At 38.5% G+C, this 19,247-nt stretch overlaps 1 long non-coding RNA gene across 3 annotated transcripts in view; it reads right to left on the bottom strand.

The window, feature by feature from the left end:
- Nucleotides 1-19,247, bottom strand: part of LOC137488601 (uncharacterized) — a 234,976-nt gene that overhangs the window by 110,829 nt on the left and 104,900 nt on the right. Inside the window, exons 4-5 of one of the 3 annotated variants that reach the window (XR_012396225.1) lie at nt 12,355-12,427; nt 11,700-12,174 (exon numbers count right to left, since the gene is read on the bottom strand). The exons of the other annotated variants lie outside the window; for them this stretch is intronic. This is a non-coding gene — a long non-coding RNA (uncharacterized lncRNA). Of the gene's footprint in view, nt 1-11,699; nt 12,175-12,354; nt 12,428-19,247 lie in introns of those variants that run through there. 3 annotated transcript variants of the gene reach the window in all.

Here is a 19,247-nt window from a genome sequence, read left to right as displayed (position 1 = left end):
GTTTCATCTTTCATGCTGAATCAGCAAACAGTGCATGAAAGCCAGAAAGAAAAGAAAAACAGCAGCAGAGGAGACTTCAAATCACTTTCAAGACTTCTCAAATGACTCCACATAACTCAGGTAAAACAAACAGATGTCCTCTTTCGTCAGCAGAACCAAACATGTAAGACGTTTCTATGTAGTTTGATGCTGTTTGTTTTAACTTTATTTCTACTGTGTTCCTGGAAAAAGAATTTAGACTCTAAAGTAAAGTTTCCTGATGAGAGGTCAAAATGTTAGCCCAGTCTCATTGGAAATGCATACATTTTTTGCACATTCATTACTTTACTCCTGTAAACATACATTACTCCTGGTGTATTTTGTTTAGCCTGATCTTAAGAGGAAGCGTAACTATTTTAATTGAATTTAGTCGTACAAAAATGTACGATTTTAAAAAGGAGGCGTGGCACCCAACTCCGCCCCTAAACCCAATTTATAAGCAAATCGTACTAAACTGTACAAATGAGATCATACGAATGCATACGAATTAGCCACTAAATCAATAAGTTACGAATTGTTGTGAGTTTGTGTTCCGCTGTAAATGCTGCTCTCCGAATGTAAACATGTAAACACAGCAATCAAACTATTACCGTCGTGTAGGATTTTCGCCGCATTTTGTGACAGAATAGTCTATACCCACACAGCTTTCTGACTATATGTTACCTTCCGAGTGCATCGAAGTTAATGAGAAATGCAGAGTTTCTTTTTTTGTCTCAAACAACGTGCAGTATCAAACATTCAAATAAAACTACACTCCTCTAGCAGTTCCTCATATCCAATATCTCGTTTGTCAAGAGGGGCACATGCATGAACTGTTCCTGAATGGAAGTGAAAGTGCCAAACTGCAGTTAAAGTCCACAAATGAAGAATTTGGCAAATAATTTGATTACTGATGTTCATGTAAACACTGTCACTGTCTTTCTCCCCTGCGTCTGTGTGTTGTTTTGCCTTTGTGAAAATCAGCGCGTGCCCAAATGGAAACTCCCATTTTTATGCAAAATCTTCCCTCCCCCGACACTCCCACCTAAACCCAGCTGGACACGCACACTTTCCTGACTTATTCCAAACTAGAGGCGTGAGAACACCCTGCTGAGACAGGGGGGTTTTGTGACAAGGCCTGCGCGTACTCAAGTGCGGTGTTTTCGCGCGCCTACTGAAAGGCGGTAGGGGGAGGGGGGGTGTCGCGGGGGCACTTTTGATCAATTTGGAAGGGCACTTTCTATCCAAGACTAAAGCCTGGTTTATACTTCTGCGTCAAGTGACCGGCGTAACTCACGGCGCAGGCAACGCGCGTAGCTGTGCATTTATACTGTCTCTGTCGGTCTGCATTAACACTTCCGAAACGCTAGTTGGCAGTGAGGTGTAAATGTTCCTCTGTGTCGAGTTTCTTCTCTGCTTTGTTGCTTTTCCTGAACACTTCCGGGATGTACAAGTGACTCAAACTCGCTCATTTTGAGGCAGGAACCGGCGGACGTGCAACAACTTTAACTATGAGGTAAACACAAAAAAAAACTTTCCATCAGGAGCTTCTTCACTGGACTCCACACTTGTAAACAATCGCTCGCGCCATTCGCGCGGCTCTCGGTCCTGCCCAGACTCGTCAGCGCTACCAAGCCGACCAATCACAGAGCTTACGCTACGCGTCGTTGCGACGTGTAGTTACATTTTTTGAGAGGTGCACGTCAGTGATGGCGATGGCCACGGCGAAGGGCTATGCGTCAGCGCCGTAGCATACGCCGGCGTTTGACGCAGAAGTATAAATCAGCCTTAAAAAGGGCATGTGCACCGCACAGGTTGAGCCCTATGTGTGCACGTGCCTGTTCGTGACCCTTTAAAATAGCAAAAGTGGATTCGGACAGGCCTGTAGAAACAATCATCTCTCTTAAAAAGAAAAAAAAAATTTCCCATCCTAATTTTCTGAGCACTATCAGTCCCTTTATATAATTAGCACTTGTGTGTATTGCCTCTTCCTGTTGAATCGCTGAATGCCGCCTCATTTGTAAGTTGCTTTGTACACATGCATCTGCTAATTGACTAAATATAAATGTAGCATCACAGAATTACAAAATAATGTCTGTTCACAAATGACTCGTTCACTGATTATGAGGTGTCGACACTTTAATTGACTCAAGATTTTTGCCTGTTCTATAAGTTTTTTGATGAATTACTGCTATTATGAATTAATGCACTATGCACAAATCGTAAAACAGTCTATTCCATTTGGGTTGCAGCAACCACACATTTAATTTACTAGCCGCTAGAACAGCCCAACAGCTGACTTCTGTTTTCAGTGACATCTTCAATGGCTCTCTTCTAGCTACTTTCTCTCGGTTTGTTTTGATTCCTACACTCAAAAAAATATTCATTGGATTTACTTATTGTTTTAAGGTAAGTGGTTGCAAATAATTTATAAAGGGCTGAATTTAAACAAAGAAATTAAGTTGAACATCGCTAAATATAATTAGTTTGTTTGAATTCAGCCCATGTTAAATGTTTGCAATTACTTACCCTAAAAAAGTGATTAGATTAAAAAAAAAAATATATATATATATATATATACTTTATCACAGTCTAAAAACATGCTCTATAGGTGAACTGGATGAACTAAATTTGCCGTAGTGGATGAGTGTGTGTGTGTGCGTGTGTGTGTGTGTGTGTGTATGTTTCCCAGTACTGGGTTGTGGCTAAAAGGGCATCCGCTGTGTAAACATATGCCAAAATAGTTGGCGGTTCATTCCACTGTGGTAACCCCTGATATATAAGAGACTAAGCGGAAGAAAAATTTATTTAAAAAATAATAACAATTCAGTGTAGAAAAGCTGTGCAAAAACCAAAATTGTCATGTGAAAATGACTCCCATTTACTTGCGCTAGTGATTAATAACTGCCTCATTTCCCGTTAATTTTACAAAGCATGTCAGCTGATCAATAACTATGTGTTGACTTGGTGTTTTTATGCATGTTTTGGAACATTGCATTAAAAATGATACACACTTGCCATCCACTTTATTAGGTACACCTGTCCAATTGCTCATTAAAGCAAATTTCAAATCAGCCAATCACATAGTAGCAACTCAATGCATTTAGGCATGTAGATATGGTCGAGGCATGGACGTGGCATGGTTGTTGGTACCAGACGGGCTGGTCTAAGTATTTCAGAAACTGCTGATCTACTGGGATTTTCACGCACAACCGTCTCTAGGATTTACAGAGAATGGTCCAAAAAAGAGAAACTATCCAGTGAGTGGCAGTTCAATGGGCGCAAATGCCTTGTTGATGCCAGAGGAGAATGGTCAGACTGGTTCGAGCTGATAGAAAGCCAACAGTAACTCAAGAAACCACTCGTTACAACTGAGGTCTGCAAAAGAGCATCTCTGAATGCACAACAAGTCCAACCTTGAGGTGGATGGGCTACAGCAGCAGAAAACCACACCGGATGCCACTCCAGTCAACTAAGAACAGGGAACTAATAGAAGGTCGGAAAAACGTTGCCTGGTCTGATGAGTCTCGATTTCTGCTGCAACATTTGGATGATCGGGTCAGAATCTGGCATCAACAACATGAAAGCATGGATCCATCCTGCCTTGTATCAACAGTTCAGGCTGCTGGTGGTGTAATGATGTAGTGGGAAATTGTCTTGACACACTTTGGGCCCTTTGGTACCAATTGAGCATCTTGTCAACGCCACAGCCTACCTGAGTATTGTTGCTAACCATGTCCATCCCTTTAGTCGACAAATCTGCAGCAACTGCGTGATGCTGTCATGTCAATATGGACCCAAATCTCTGAGAAATATTTCTAGTATCTTGTTGAATCTATGCCATGAAGGATTAAGGCAGTTCTGATGGCAAAAGGAGGTCCACCAAATAGCAGGTGTACCTAATAAAGTGGCCATTGAGTGTATTTTATTAATAAAGGAAAAAAGATTGCAGCATGGTACACCAGCAATATTTAAGCTCTCAAGAGAGAAACATGAGTGATAATGGAGAACAACTCATTTAGAGGCTTTTAAAATCAGTTGGACAGACCAGTTGGCAAGTCCAGACTCTAAAAGCAGCATATTGAGTACGGCATCTAAATGAACACATAATCAGACAGCATATGTATTTTATTGGTTTAAAAAATGTTTTTATTAGGTGTGTGTTTGAGTTAATTGATTAATTTAGTGTCATAAGTGCGCTCACTGTTTTCCCAGACTGTGGATTACTGATAATAATGTTGAAAATAATCTTTAGTTTCACGCACAGCCTGATTGTTTCACTTCATAAGACCTCAGTTTATGACATGTTTTGTCTGCCATGTTATTTTTTTGACTCCAAAAGTGCCAGTAGCTGTTGGACTTCATTTTATGAATCTACCAGAACCACATTTCAGCTTAAAATCTTCAACTGGAGGAAAAGAAAAAGCCTTCTACGTCTTGAATGCTCTGAGAGAAAGATTTATTTAAGATTAAAGAAGTGCAGTTGATCACGGTTGATCCGTGATTCATATGGATCGCAACCCACGATTCAGAACACACATGACCTGCGGATTATTGCTTTTTTTACTTGTAGATTAATCCTAATTTTGTAACGATCACAGAGAGATCGCCTCTCACGTCGTTCAAATCACCTATAAGAAAGCATTTAGGCTTTTCTGTAAAATATAAAGATGATGGAAGAAGTGTTGGTGCAGGAAAGTGAAACCGCTCACGCTTCAGACTGGCTCGTATTAACCTAAGGGGCACAGGCTAAATCTGCTCTTTTTTTGGCTTTATGGCTGTTCATCAAGACGACGGCAAGGTTTGTTTGAGCCCGGGTCGACCATGGCTCGTTATTATATGTATATACATTTACGCTGTATAAGATCTCACGGCTGTGTATTTAAAAGATGGCGGCTCTTTTGTTTTCATTCTGGCTTGTTGCGTAAGCGAATGACGTATCTCTTTAAACCAATAGCGCTCAGCTGCACGTCTAGCTCCGCCTTTTGGTACCCTTTCTCGTGTTTGGTACCCTTTTGAAAGGATGCAGAAAAAGTGGTACTGTACGGTTCGGTTCAGTACGCCTTTTGACAGTGGAAGCGGCTATAAAAGCGCACCAAACCGTACTATTCCATACCACTCAGTGGAAACGGGCCATAAATTTGACCGGCACCAAAGGAGCACCACTGGCCGGTACGGGCCCTGTGACAACATTCTGGTACTGGCCCTTTGATGAAAGTGAAAGTTTCAGTTACAGTGGCTTGGAAAAGTCAAGGTTTTAAAAACGCTACAATTTTCTGTTATGCCATTTCTAATGTACATGTAAGGTTTTTTATACAATATAAAACTGTAATTTTACAGTTAAAGCGTAAAATCTGTAATTTTACGCTTTATTTCTGGCAGCTAGGGTGCCAAAAAAAAAAAAAAAAAAAAAAGTAAAATAACAGCTGTTAAATGAAAGAAATTTACTTCAATTTAAATTTCTGGTAAATTTCTGTAATTCAACCTCTGTTATTTCACAGTAAATTTATGTAATTTAACGGCTGTTGTTTTAAGGTTTTTTTTTTTTTTTTCGATACCCTAGCTGCCGGAAATAAAGCGTAAAATTACAGATTAGTTTTTTTGCAACTTTTTTTTTTTTTCGTAAAATTCAGGTTTTTTTACAGTATGTTTTGTTTTTATGTGTTGTAAAGAAATCGGTGATTTTGAAACTAATAAAGGTAGCAGAAGTCATGAATTTATTTTCATTATTTAGGCTGACATGTTTACTATTCCAAAATATTATAAATGTTTCCTAAAATGAAATTTATTGTGTTAATTTGGGGGGGGAGATGGGGGGGGGGTCGTTGTTGTTTTTTAACCCAGACATTTAAAAAGAACTTATATTAGAGCAGTTATCACAATACAGTGGAACCGTGATATATTTATCTAAGGTTATAATACCATCTAAAACTTATATTGGCCTATGCCTAGATGGACGGTGGTTTAGTGGTGATAATGAACAAAAGTGAAGGTGATCGCAGACGAAATTGAAGAGCGGAGGTGGGGGGGGGGTTGTTGAGTAGCTTGATCGTGGATGAAATTTATAAGTAGACAGGGTGGGGGGGTCTGTGGCATTCATGTTTGTTTGGGACCCCTAATAGTAACTCTGGGGGACCCACAACGGCGTCAACATTGGGATGTGAAAATAAGGGATACGCCAACCATAAGACCCCCTTTAAAAAAAAAAAAACCCAAATGACTAAATATGTTTATCTGGAGCTGTTTCATTGTAAATAAACAGTTAAACGGTCAGTAATAAGTTTTATTATTATTATTTACAAAAGAAAAAATAAACAGTATAAAATAGCAGCAAATAAATTAGCAAACAGTTCAGCTTATTAAACTGAATAGCTATTTTAAAGAAATAGAATCAAGTTATCAAATCTCATTCGTCTTTTCTTTTCCTCACTGTATCACTTACACATTCTGATTAAAGAGCAGGAAATGAATCTGACTTATTAAAAATGTTAATTTAATTACATTAAATAACAGAGGTCACTTTAAAATAGCATACATCTAACGTTATAATGAAAGCATTCAATTGCTTTCCTAACTTTTTATGCTCATTTAGGATGAAATTAGCTGTGTTTGAAAAAGAAAAGCACCAAGATTGACATCTTTAGTTGTTATTATTATTAATTATGTGTATATGTACGTTCAAACATGCACCTAAAACCCAGACCTTTGCTGAATAGATCTAATATTTACACATTTGCTTGAGGAAGGAATGATGGGGGTAGTTACATTACTATTACTATTTTCCATAACATCTATGCCCTGCCATAACATTAGCTGACGCTAAAACTAACAGATAGCACTATAGCTATTTATTGATTAGCAATCTGTCAACGGTGGGATGTAAAAAATATGGGACAACAAATAGCTTCAAATGATAGAATACATAGAAAACATTAGAAAATATTGACAATAAAATAAAAGGTTTAGCCTATTAAAATCAATGGCCTATACAGAAATTAAATAAAGCTCTAAAATCTATTTCACTTTTAATTGTATTTGCATTTTAATTAAAGTTACTATGGTTATTTAGTGAAGAGCAGCAAATGAATCTCTCATTGTGTTTTGTTTGATAACAGAGGTGTTAATGTAAGAATGCACAGATCTATAATGAAGCATTCGACTACTTTAGTAACTGTTTGAGCTCATTCAAGGGAAATTTGGTAGTGTTTAAAACAAAACATGCAGGACGGAGCAAAAAAAAAAAAAAAACGAAAAAAAATAGGTTTTTCCGATGGTCCCTTACTGAGAGCTCCGCTCAGCGCGAGCTCTGCTGGCTAAACGCAGATTGCGAGAGCTCAAACGGAGCAGTGCTCGTAATATCGAGCGAAAAAAAGGAAAAAGGCAGCTGTGAAACATCACCAGCTTTGTCTTTTTGTAGGAAACACACTTTAGATATTTTTAGGGTAAGAGGTTTTTGAGTTTCTGCCGTCAATCGTACTGGTTTTGATTCACCACGATGTAAATAAAGCTGCAGCTATGTGACGTTTTGCGACCCACCTTTGTTCACTGTGCAACCCACTAGTGGGTCGAGACCCACAGTTTGAAAATCCCTGAATTACACCATGAACAGCAGCTACACTATTTTTTATTTTTTTTTGTGCTCTATTTCCATCTGGGGATACTCATTCCGAGGCCTCTTAAGACTGTGCAGCACCATTAAGGCGATCCAAGACCTCTGAAGAGATGATGCCAACCATTGAGGACTTCTAGAGGTCTCCATAATCCTGGACCAGGCCGCATCCTGAGTATATGCTGTGGCGGTCATGGAGGAGTGGAGAGCATGAGACTGATTCCTGAAAGACCCCAGCGATAGACGAGTCTTTGCATTGATCCCGAGGGCAGCCTGAAAACCCGCTGGTAATCGACTCACATCTGCAGCTTTTACATGATGGATGTCCAGCGTTTTCCAGCCTCTGGCGCCTTAACTGCAGAAGTTTGACCAAAGAAGAAATGTTCTTGCCCAACTGAGCCTGGTTTCTCTCAAGGTTTTTTTTGTTTGTCCTTAACTTTCGTCAATTGGTGTAGTTTGTTCTTCACCACTGTTGCCACTGGCTTGCTTGTTTTGGGACTCGTGGAGCTGCGCATAGATGGATTACTCTTCAGTGTTTGGAAAATTAAACCACACTGAACTGAACTAAACTGAACTTCAACTCTAAACTGGACTGAAGCAGTTTCAATCTACTAGAATTTCTATTTTAAGCTGCTTTGACACAATCTACGTTGTAAAAGCGCTATAGAAATAAAGAGGAATTGAATTATTTCATTGTGTAAAATAAAGATTAGAAGCAAACAATGCTAGTGAATGAAAGTTTCCTTTTGTTTTTGTGTGTTTGTTTTTTTGGAGGGAGATTTCGTGAGGTAATGTGATTAAACCTAATGGCTGCAAATTGGCTTGATTTTCAAGAATTGAGCTTTAATCAAGGCACTTAAGCTCAGGTCTGCCCGAGGAGATGCAACATTTAGAACGGCATGCTTTTACAATAAAACGCTTACAATAACCTTCAATTTGTAGATTTTGATTAATGAACGGTTGCGGCACTACTGATTGGTCGAAAACTCAATAGAGGAGAGCAGAAAGGTAGCAAACAAACAGGAATACAGGTGAATGGCTGCAGAGGAAGTGCGATCTGTTTCGAATTCAGCAGAAACTCAAAGACAGACCTTCACAGTTTACAAGCTGCTACAAAAGGAAATGCATTCTCCCTTTAAATGCATTCACTGAGACTGACTAGAAACAGACGGATGGAGAGATTAATGATTTGCAGGCGATGCTTAGGCATTTCAGATCTGATATTAGTTGTTCAGATATGATCTGTTCTGTCAATGCTTAATTTTTTGAAAGGTTGGGTCATTATTGTTTTACAGAACCATTCTACAGATGTTAGTATGTTAGTCAGATATTTACTTTTATCCATATTAATTACATTAATTAATTAGACTGTCAACAGCTCAACAAACGTGTTTTGGTGTTTCGTTAACCTTTTAATTAATATGGATAAAAGTAAATATCTGACTAACATACTGTCCAAACAATTCTTCTTCTTCCACTTGTTTAATTACGGTCCCACACTGTTATATACACTATTAGGACACATATATTACACAAAAAAGTGAAAATTGCTATTTTTTTGCGTTATTTCGAACATATTTCGAACAAATTCGTTCTTCCGGTTTGAAACAAATTTTTGAAGCTGCGTCACGCGATCCTTGAGTGTATTCCAGCTTGTGAACTGGCTGTCTGTACCGGCGAGTACAACGTGATGTGTTTGAGTGTGCAGCATTAATTCATGAAAAAGACTTGGTTCAAACCAATTAACGCACTCTATAGTGAATGAGGTGCAACTTCTTTAATATGCATGATAGCTTCGAGACGCCCATTGTGTTGCCAACCGTAATTAAACAAGTGGAAGAAGAAGAATTGTTTTGAGACATGGATCATCAGTGTTGCGATTATAAATGTGCCGCAACGAAGGTTTTGTTTTCATTTTCTGCTATGAGAGCACAGCTGGACTCACATGTTGATTACCGTGCATGCGACATGCGAAAGAAACAAGTTTGTAAGAAACACTTTTCACCTGAGAGCTTTTCCCATCTGAAAAAGGTGAAATTCAGACCTGCTGCTCATCTTCTTCCAAAAAAGACGCGGTTCCAGTTGGTGTTTAATGTCCTGTCTCTACAGATTTGGTAAGCGATCAGTGGTCTTAGTTTTTTAATTCAGATGCAACGTTAGTTCGTATTGTCAGCAGTACTCTATCAGTTTCTCAAAATGATTTAATTAGTATGTTTACAGTTCTTTAATATTGCTACAATATTATGGACTGAAAGACCCGTTGTAAATGCTGCTCTCTGGGTGTAAACATGTAAATAACGCATTCAAACTATTACCGCCATGAAGGATTGTCGCCGCATTTTGTGACAGGATAGTCTATACACACACGGCTTTCTGACGCTACCTACTGAGTGCATCTAAGTTACCAAGAAATGTGGAGGACTTTTTTTACTCTCATACGACGTGCAGTATTAAACATTACAATAAAACTACACTCATCTAGCAGCTTCTCACATCCAATATCTCGTTTGTCAGGGGGGCATGCACGAACTGTTCCTGAATGAAAGTGAAAGTGCCAAGCCGCAGTTAAAGTCCACAAATAGAGAATTTGGTAAATAATTTGATATCTGATATGCATGTAAACACAGTCACTGTCTTTCTCCCCTGCGTCTGTGTGCTGTTTTGTCTCTATGAAAATCAGCGCATGCCAAAATAGAAACTCCCATTTTTATGCAAAATCTTCCCTCTTTCCCTCCCCCGACACTCCCGCCTAAACAGAGCTGGACACACCCACTTTCCTGACTTTTTTCAAACTAGAGGTATAAAAAAAAACCTGCAGTTTATTTATTTATTAGGATAGTGCATATTTTGAATATTTATAAAATCAGAGATTCAGCGCACCGGCATCCATCTGCCTGTCATACGGAGCAGAGCAAAGACGGTTGATGTTCCGCCACAAGATGGCGACATAATAAGTCCATAAGAGGAGAGACGCGCAGCGTAATTTCAAACTACAGCTGATCTAATCATTACAAAGCAGGTAAGTGTCTCTCTAAGTCGATCTCTTTCTCTTTTATGTTTTAGTGCTTCTGGTAGTGTTTCGGGTAGTGTTTGCGCTGCTTTGGCTTTTTTGAGGTTAATTATTGTGATCTCCTGATTGCAACATAAAAATGCTCTAGACCAGTGGTCACCAAACTTGTTCCTGGAGGGCCGGTGTCCTGCTAATTTTAGCTCCAACCCTAATCAAACACACCTGAACAAGATAATCAAGGTCTTATTAGGTACACATGAAACATCCAGGCAGGTGTGTTGAGGCAAGTTGGAGCTAAACCCTGCAGTGACACCGGCCCTCCAGGACCAGGATTGGTGACCCCTGCTCTAGACTGATGGCATTTCATGCCGTTCAGCCTTATAATTTTACAATGTGAGCAAACTCACCCGTATTGTCATCACTTTAGACATTACGCTAAAGAATCATTCAAACACTAGCTCTAAAGTGACGTTAGTGAAGTAGCAACAGTTTCTGCTGTCCCGACCATCAGCCACAGTTGTGAATCTGCAATTGCCTCTCTGAATATCACACTAACTGTACCCAAAAAAAAAAAAAAAAAATACTAATACTACTAATACTTCCCATCTTAGACTTTACAGACCTGAAACTTGCCTACAGCACTTATTCATTGTTGCTCTTAGTTGTGTAAATTGCTTCCTTGTCCTCATTTGTAAGTCGCTTTGGATAAAAGCGTCTGCTAAATGACTAAATGTAAATGACTAAATGAATGAATGGCGGAAGGAAGTAGTTTCTCATGCAAAAGGATTTTTAGACTCTCCGTGTTTGATTTTCTTTTTATATACACGATTGTGCCATTTAACTGTTGTATAAACGTAATATCACACTCTCAGCAGTGCGATAAGTCTGTATATCGTCACTGGTGGGACACTAAGACACGCCTCCCACCAGTGCTGATATACAGTACAGCCCTGTCGCACTGCTACAAGTGTAATATTGCTCATATATATTCTGTGGTTTATGGAGAGAAATAAATATATATGAAAAATTATTTAATTAAATAATGATAATAGGTGTATACAATTTTCTTTGTTATAAAACTTTATGCAAATGTGTGCATTTTTAGAGTTTGTTTCCATGACAACAATCTACTAAAAATGAAACAAGTACATTTTACTTTTACTTAAAAAGTAATTTAGAAAAATTCTGTGTGCAGGCATTGTGAAAAAATTGTGTAAAAGCGCTACATTAATGTTTAATTTGCACATTTAATAATAAGATAAAACATTTGCATAATAAAATAACAAATAGCATTCATGTTAAAAATGGCTGTGTAACCGTAAGCCTCCCTAAAAGGCTCTTTACTAGTGTAATACATCATGTTTTCATGTTGAATCACTCTAAAAACCAGGTTAATAACTTCCACAGTTGCTTCAGTATTTGCTGGCCAATGAACAGAGCAGCAGTGAACACAGTCTGAATGCAGTCGGTGATGGTTTGTGGTAATGCCGTACCCTGTAAATCATGTCCTCGCTGCCACTGTGCATCAGGAAAAGCACTAAAACAGCGCAGGCAGAACAGGAACATCTCGCGTTTTACAAGCCAAACTCTAATACGTGCTTAAAATTCTTGTTTGTACCCGCGACGGACTCTTATAAACAAACACATAAACTTTAATGTGTGCATGAGTGCAGTGTGAGCGGACATAAGCCGAGTTTCCTGGAGCCGTCATGCTCACCAGTGCACGCTGGGATATGGACGGCTGTAACACAGTTTCAGCGAGGGAGCAAGATAGTGTCACTAGAGCTTTCCTGTTGGAAAATATGAACGATTATAAATAATCGTTAATGGGGCTATCAGTCTGGATTTTGATTTCACTGGAATAAATGGCATTTTTCAACACATTCAAACAGAAACTGGAAATTAAACTTGTTCAGTTGTGGAAAAATTAAGGTATATTAAATATGCATGAAACTTTCTTTGGCGAGGCAGTGGCGCAGTAGCTAGTGCTGTTGCCTCACAGCAAGAAGGTCGCTCAGTTCGAACCTCAGCTCAGTTTCCCCCACAGTCCAAAAACATGCGGTACAGGTGATTTGGGTAGGCTAAATTGTCCATAGTGTATGAGTGTGAATGTGTGTGTGGATGTTTCCCAGAGATGAGTTGCGGCTGGAAGGGCATCCGCTGCGTAAAAACTTGCTGGATAAGTTGGCGGTTCATTCTGCTGTGGCGACCCCGGATTAATAAAGAGACTAAGCCGACAAGAAAATGAATGAATGAAACTTTCTTTCAAGATGACTTATCGGCCACTTTATTAGGTACACCTTGCTAGTACCGGGTTGGATGCGTTTTTGCCTTCAGAAATGCCTTAATCCTTCATGGCATAGATTTAACAAGTTACTGGAAATATTTTGGTTTTGATTTTGCACCATATTGTTATGATAGCATCACACAGTTGCTGCAGATTTGTCGGCTGCACATCCATGATGCCAATCGCCCGTTCCACCACATCCCAAAGGTGCTCCATTGGGGATTGAGTCTGGTGACTGTGGAGGCCATTTGAGTACAGTGAACTCTTGTCATATTCAAGAAACCAGTCTGAGATGATTCACGCTTTATGACATGGTGCGTTATCCTGCTGGAAGTGGCCAGTGTTCAGAGATGCTCTTCTGCAGACCTCGGTTGTAGCGAGTGTTTATTTGTTATCTGGTTATTCTCCTCTGGCATCAACAAGGCAATTAGCTTATCAGAACTGCCGCTCACTGGATATTTTATTTTTTCGGACCATTCTCTGTAATCCCTAGAAATGGTTGTGCGTGAAAATCCCAGTAGATCAGCAGTTTCTGAAATACTATTGACGCATGCTCAGGGTCCCTATGCGAATTCTAGTGTATATATCTATAGGTTTATCCAGTTTAATGTCGTATTTTGACACTCCTGTTATTTGGCAATGTTTAAACTTTAAAGTAATTTTACTTTTTAGAAAAGATTGCACAGATTATTGTTTAACCTGTTTTACCAGTTTAACCTGGTATTGTAAAATCAATCTGCTGCATCTAACACTATTGCTAAGTATTTAATATAATGATTACCGCAGGGGTCGCAATCCAATAGTAACTAGTAACTATGAGCTACTATAGTAACTATATAGTAACTATAAACAACTATTTTTTTTTCTTTTCAGTAGGTTATGGATAAAATATGGTAATTCTTATGGTTTAATAAAAATAAATAGATATTTGGAAATCACCAGGCGACCCCCCCTTCATTGTCCCGCGACCCATTGGGGGGTCCCGACCCCCACTTTGAGAACCACTGATTTAGCGGACCTAGTTGAAACCCAGACAGATCAGGCAGCATAATACAGAGAGTGGAGCAAAGCGCATCAAATGATCGGTATTTAAAAATGGAAAAAGAAAAATAGATTAAATATATTATTTTATATTAGACACACATCTTGTAGTTGTTTTTGCTCCTGCTATACGTCCACAACTTCACACATTGGGTTAAATTAGGCTTTACAGTTTCCTTGTTCAGTCCTTTACTTCCACTGTATCTTTTTAAGAAAAAGGCAGCAGCATTACAACCTGTCATTCAATCAGAAGACAAAGTCAAAACCGAACTGACAGCCAATCTTTCCTAGGCTCAGCAAAACTAGCAAAAATACCCCTGTATTCCTGCAAGTGCATTATTTACACAAATATTTCTTATTCAAATCTTCAGCAACGCTATAACTCGTGAATTTGTTTTACATTTATTTACACCTTGACCGATTTTTGTATGACATGGCCATTAAAAATACAATGTTCCTTAACCAGATGGTTTTTCAAGTTACTTTTAAAGAGAACGTTACTTAAGTCATGTTGTTGTAATGTTTTGAGAAGACTAGTAACACAATAAAAAAAATCGAAATCGAAATGGTGAATCGGTCAAACTTTATAAAAAAAACCTAGATTTTTTTTTTTTTTTGCTAAAACTGATGCTTTGATCGAATATGCCAACTGCTCTATTTTTCTTTCTTATCAAGTTCAAAAGAAACAGCTTTCATTTTAATTGTGTCCAATAAACGCGCACAAACTTTTCCGAATGTTCCACACTAACATTTGAAAATGTTCGGAAGGTCCCATGTGACCCCGCTGTGTGTGGATCCGCCTGATGTTTGGAGATGAATGATGGTGTTCTGCTTTAGGATGCTGTGTTTGTGTGGATCAGCCGTGTCTCGCTGTTAGATCGTTCACATCTGTGCAGATGAAAGCAGGAGAGAAACGCTTTCACATGCCAAAGGAAGCATTTCATTGCATGCTGAGCAAAAACAACAAGACTGCGTGAGTGTGTGTGGATCACACTCCATTACTCATGCCACCCAAACACACACCGAGAGGTTCAACATGAACAATGATGCATCACTAAATATAGATCATTGGGTCTTTCTTAGTGCTGAAGTCTAAAAACAGCACCAGCTTTTTCTACGTACATTTATTTTCCTTCAGCTTAGTCCCTTTATTCATCAGGGGTTGCCACAGCAGAATGAACCGCCAACTTATCCAGCCTATATTTTACGCAGCGGCTGCCCTTCCAGCTGCAACCCAGTACTGGGAAACATCCATAAACACTCATTTACACACATACACTATGGCCAATTTAGTTTATTCAATTCACCTGTACTGCAAGTCTTTAGACTGTGAGGGAAACCGGAGCACCGAGAGGAAACCCACACCAGCACAGGAAGAACATGCAAACTCCACACAGAAATGCCAACTGGCCGGGACTTGAACCAGTGACTTTCTTGCTATGAGGCGACAGTGATAACCACTGAGTCGCCGTGTCACCTCTTTATATGTACAGTTAAATACTTTATTCCTCTTTTGAATTTTAATAGTTTAATGCTGTGTTCACACCAGACGCGGAATGCGCGGATAAATCGCGCTATTCGCGCATAAATAGCCGCGTGAACATTTGAGTTTACTTGCTTCATTTGTGCGTCAAACCCCGCTTCATTCGCGTGTCAAATTCACTTCAGAACAGACGCAGATTCGCGTGATGGGCGGGGCTTCTGTCCGCCTGAAGACTCTAGCTAAATGGCTAACATGGATTTTATGAAGAAAATAACAGTGTTTATGTGCTTTATGAAGGCTGAAAAACAGCGTCGATGTGTTTAGGGTCGTGTCTGAGTCCACTACATCCTTTCAGAGGTGCATCCAGCTCTGTGAGCTCATAAACTCCTCCAGAAAATTAACCTGGATGACGGAGACTTTCAGCGGTGCTTCTGACTGAGCCAAGCCGAGTTTGATGAACTGTTGTCGGTGAAAGCTGGAGGATTTCCCTCGGAACACCAACAACAGGTTCTACGTCACAATCACGCCGCCACAAGAGCAAGCTTATGATTGGTTAACGCGGCGCGAATGTAAGCTGAAGTTCAGATTTTCGAACTCGAGAGATTCGCGCGAAACGCTCGTTAAGCGCGTCAAACGCGCAAAACGCTCAATTAGCTCCGCGCCATTTACGCATTTTGCGTCATTCGCGCGTATCAAGCCGCAGGATGTCTATACGTGCGTTTGCATTGACTTAACATGTAAATCACTCGCGCTTGACGCGCGTTCCGCGTCTGGTGTGAATGCAGCATAACAGAGCACGGACATTTTTTTACCTCAGTGATTCCTATTTTATATTTCTTCTGCAGAACGTCTTAATTTTTTTAGTTTGGTTAGAAAAAAATAAATAATTATATATATTTTTCAATTTAAAATGGAAAAGTCAATATTTTTAAATTTTTTATTTTTTTATTTATTTTTTGATTGGCTACTCGCATAATTAACCAAACTTGTCTAGATGAACTTAACCTAAGCCGTTAAATTGCACTTAAAGCTAAATACTAGTACAAAATAGCTAGTAAAATATATCATCATGGCAAAGACCAAAAGCCAAGTCATTAGTGAATAACGCAAAAATGTGTTGCTGTTTTTTTCAAGTGTACAAAAATATAATACTTCAAAGAGTTCCAAAAATAGTATTTGTAATTATTTTATTTCAATTAATTATCATTGTAAATAACACAGATATACGAATGAAACAATATTTATAAAGGTTCAAAAAGTTAAATGAAATTAAAGTTATGTGTCTTAAAATTTATTAAAAGTACTAAAACAATAAATGTATATTTAATTATATTTCATTTCTATCTATATGCAGGACTTAATTTGTGTCGGAAGACGCTGGATCCGCAACCTCTGAAATCTGATCCAGCACCTCATTTTACCCATCCCTCTCCTCAACTGCCCTCCTTCCCCGTCCGCTGTTCACTTTCACTTTCTTCCTTGACTCCCCAACCCTCTTCACTTATGTCAGCAACACCCCTCTGCCACCCACCAACTTTCCTTATATATATATATATATATATATATATATATATATATATATATATATATATATATATATATATATATATTTATTTATTTATTTTTCCCAAATGATGTTTATTAGAGCAAGAATTTTTTCTGTAAAAAGTCTTATTTGTATTTCAGCTAGAATAAAAGCAGTTTTTTTTTATTTTTTATTAAAACACCATTTTAAGGTTTTTAATTATGATTAGCCCCTTTAGGCTATTTTTTTCGATAGTCTACAGAACAAACCACCGCTATACAATATCTTGCCTAATTGCCCTAACCCAACCTAGTTAACCTAGTTAAGCCTTTAAATATCACTTTAAGCTGTATAGAAGTGTCTTGAAAAATATCTAGTCAAAGATATCATGGCAAAGATAAAATAAATCAGTTATTAGAGATGAGTTATTAAAACTATTATGATTAGAAATGTCTTGAGAAAATCTGCTCTCCGTTAAACAGAAATTGGAAGAAAAAATAAACAGTCTAATAATTCAGGGAGGTTATTAATTCTGACTTCAACTGTGTATATAAAACAAAAAAACGGTTGGAGCCTAAATTTGACAGAAAATCAAGGCTAAATATCTGATCAAGTTATTTTCCAAACTTGAAGTTGATGCTTCAAAAAAAAAAAAAGATCTTTCGGTAACATTTTGTTGGTGCAGTACCAAACATCACCACCAGATGACATTCAGTTTCCATTTGTGACCTTATGAGGGCATCTATGTATTGTTGCATTGGAATGACTTCAACTCCCCTTTCATCTGATTGGCTAGAGAAGCAACTATCAATCTCACCTAGTGGACCAATGGTGACGCTGAAGCCCACCGCTGATTAAAATGAAACTTTCATTGTATCTTTTGGAATTGCAAGCGCAGAATGTGGGAACAAGAGCGAAAGGGAAAAAGACGTATGCACACACAATATTCATATATGAGCTGATTTTGTCCAAACAGCATTTTTATTTTTGATTCATGCTTTTTATCTTTCAGTACGCAACCTCGTTTCTTTTTCTGCATTTAGTTTCCGCTTTTGCACGTTATAATTCTACACGCGATTTCAATTTTTTTATTTACGTGTATTATTTTTCTATCCGCGAAGGTGGTACTTTAGATGGTATTTGATTTCATAGGGATCCCCAGTTTCAGAGTAGAATTTGAGGAACATGTACTATATGTTTTCATACTTTTGACAATATTTGTAAAGTAGACATCAAATTCTAATCATTTATGGGCAGCTTAGTGGTATTTGATCAAAATGTACCCTCTAAATAACATATAAAACTGGTTTACAGCAGTGTCAACACAAACGCTTTTTGAGTGAATAAATAGTTCATTTTGACTGTTAAAAAAATATCAAATATAATCTGCAAGAATACAAAAATCAAGCTCAAACTGCACTGTGATAAGAGCTGGAAACCTGGCCAGAACGTCAGTGCCTGAGAGACAGAAGTTATTGATAGAGAGTGTGTGGTAATATTTATCTTGCAACTAGAGATCTGACTGTGCAGGCGAAGTGTCTGCCATGAGGAAACTATGAGAAACAGACACACCTAATCATTTCTTCAGCTTTAGTCAGACACATCTTGAAGCGAACACAAAGAGTTTCTGTAAGATCATCACAAAAGGTCTGAATGCATCACTGTGGCATGTTTGGGCTTCTGTTGAAATCAGCCTCCCTTTTCATTTTCAGTTTAAGTATGAGCTTGTGTGTGTATTCCTGGAAGCATTCGGGGTTTTTAAGTTAAATTCAACTCAGTAAATTGGCATTTCATGTTTCAAGCCAACTGGAACTCAGAGCGCTTATAGTATGAAGAGAAATATAGAGGCTAAAAAAGGCAAGTCTTATGCTGTCAGTTTAATATAAACGAGAAAACAAGTCATTGATCAAACATGGAAAGACTAAAGGTTCCTTTAAGCTGACAATAAACGCTTTTCATTTGCGTTTATCGTCAGCGTTTTTAGAGACGTTTTTCCGTATTCAAACCCAAGCGATTTTTACTGGCGTCAAGCAGAAGAGAATGCAAAATCACTCCTTAATGTTAGATGGCGCGACACAACTTTAAGCTTCTGGCGTTTTGCGCGTGTGTGTGCACGATCACACTGACGCCCGTTATTTAGTCACGAGGCGTTAAACGTTGAGAGAAAACGCAAGCCAAAAACGTCTTGGTGTGCACAGGCCTTTCGACACAGAAACACTTTGTGCTATTACAGACTAACAAGACTCAGCCCAGAAGTGTGTGTGTGTGCTGTGT

Source organism: Danio rerio, chromosome 20 (assembly GCF_049306965.1).
Source record: "Danio rerio strain Tuebingen ecotype United States chromosome 20, GRCz12tu, whole genome shotgun sequence".
Taxonomy (NCBI): Eukaryota; Metazoa; Chordata; class Actinopteri; order Cypriniformes; family Danionidae; genus Danio; species Danio rerio.
Note: the sequence above shows the minus strand (reverse complement) of the source record. Positions and strands in the feature narration are given on the sequence as shown.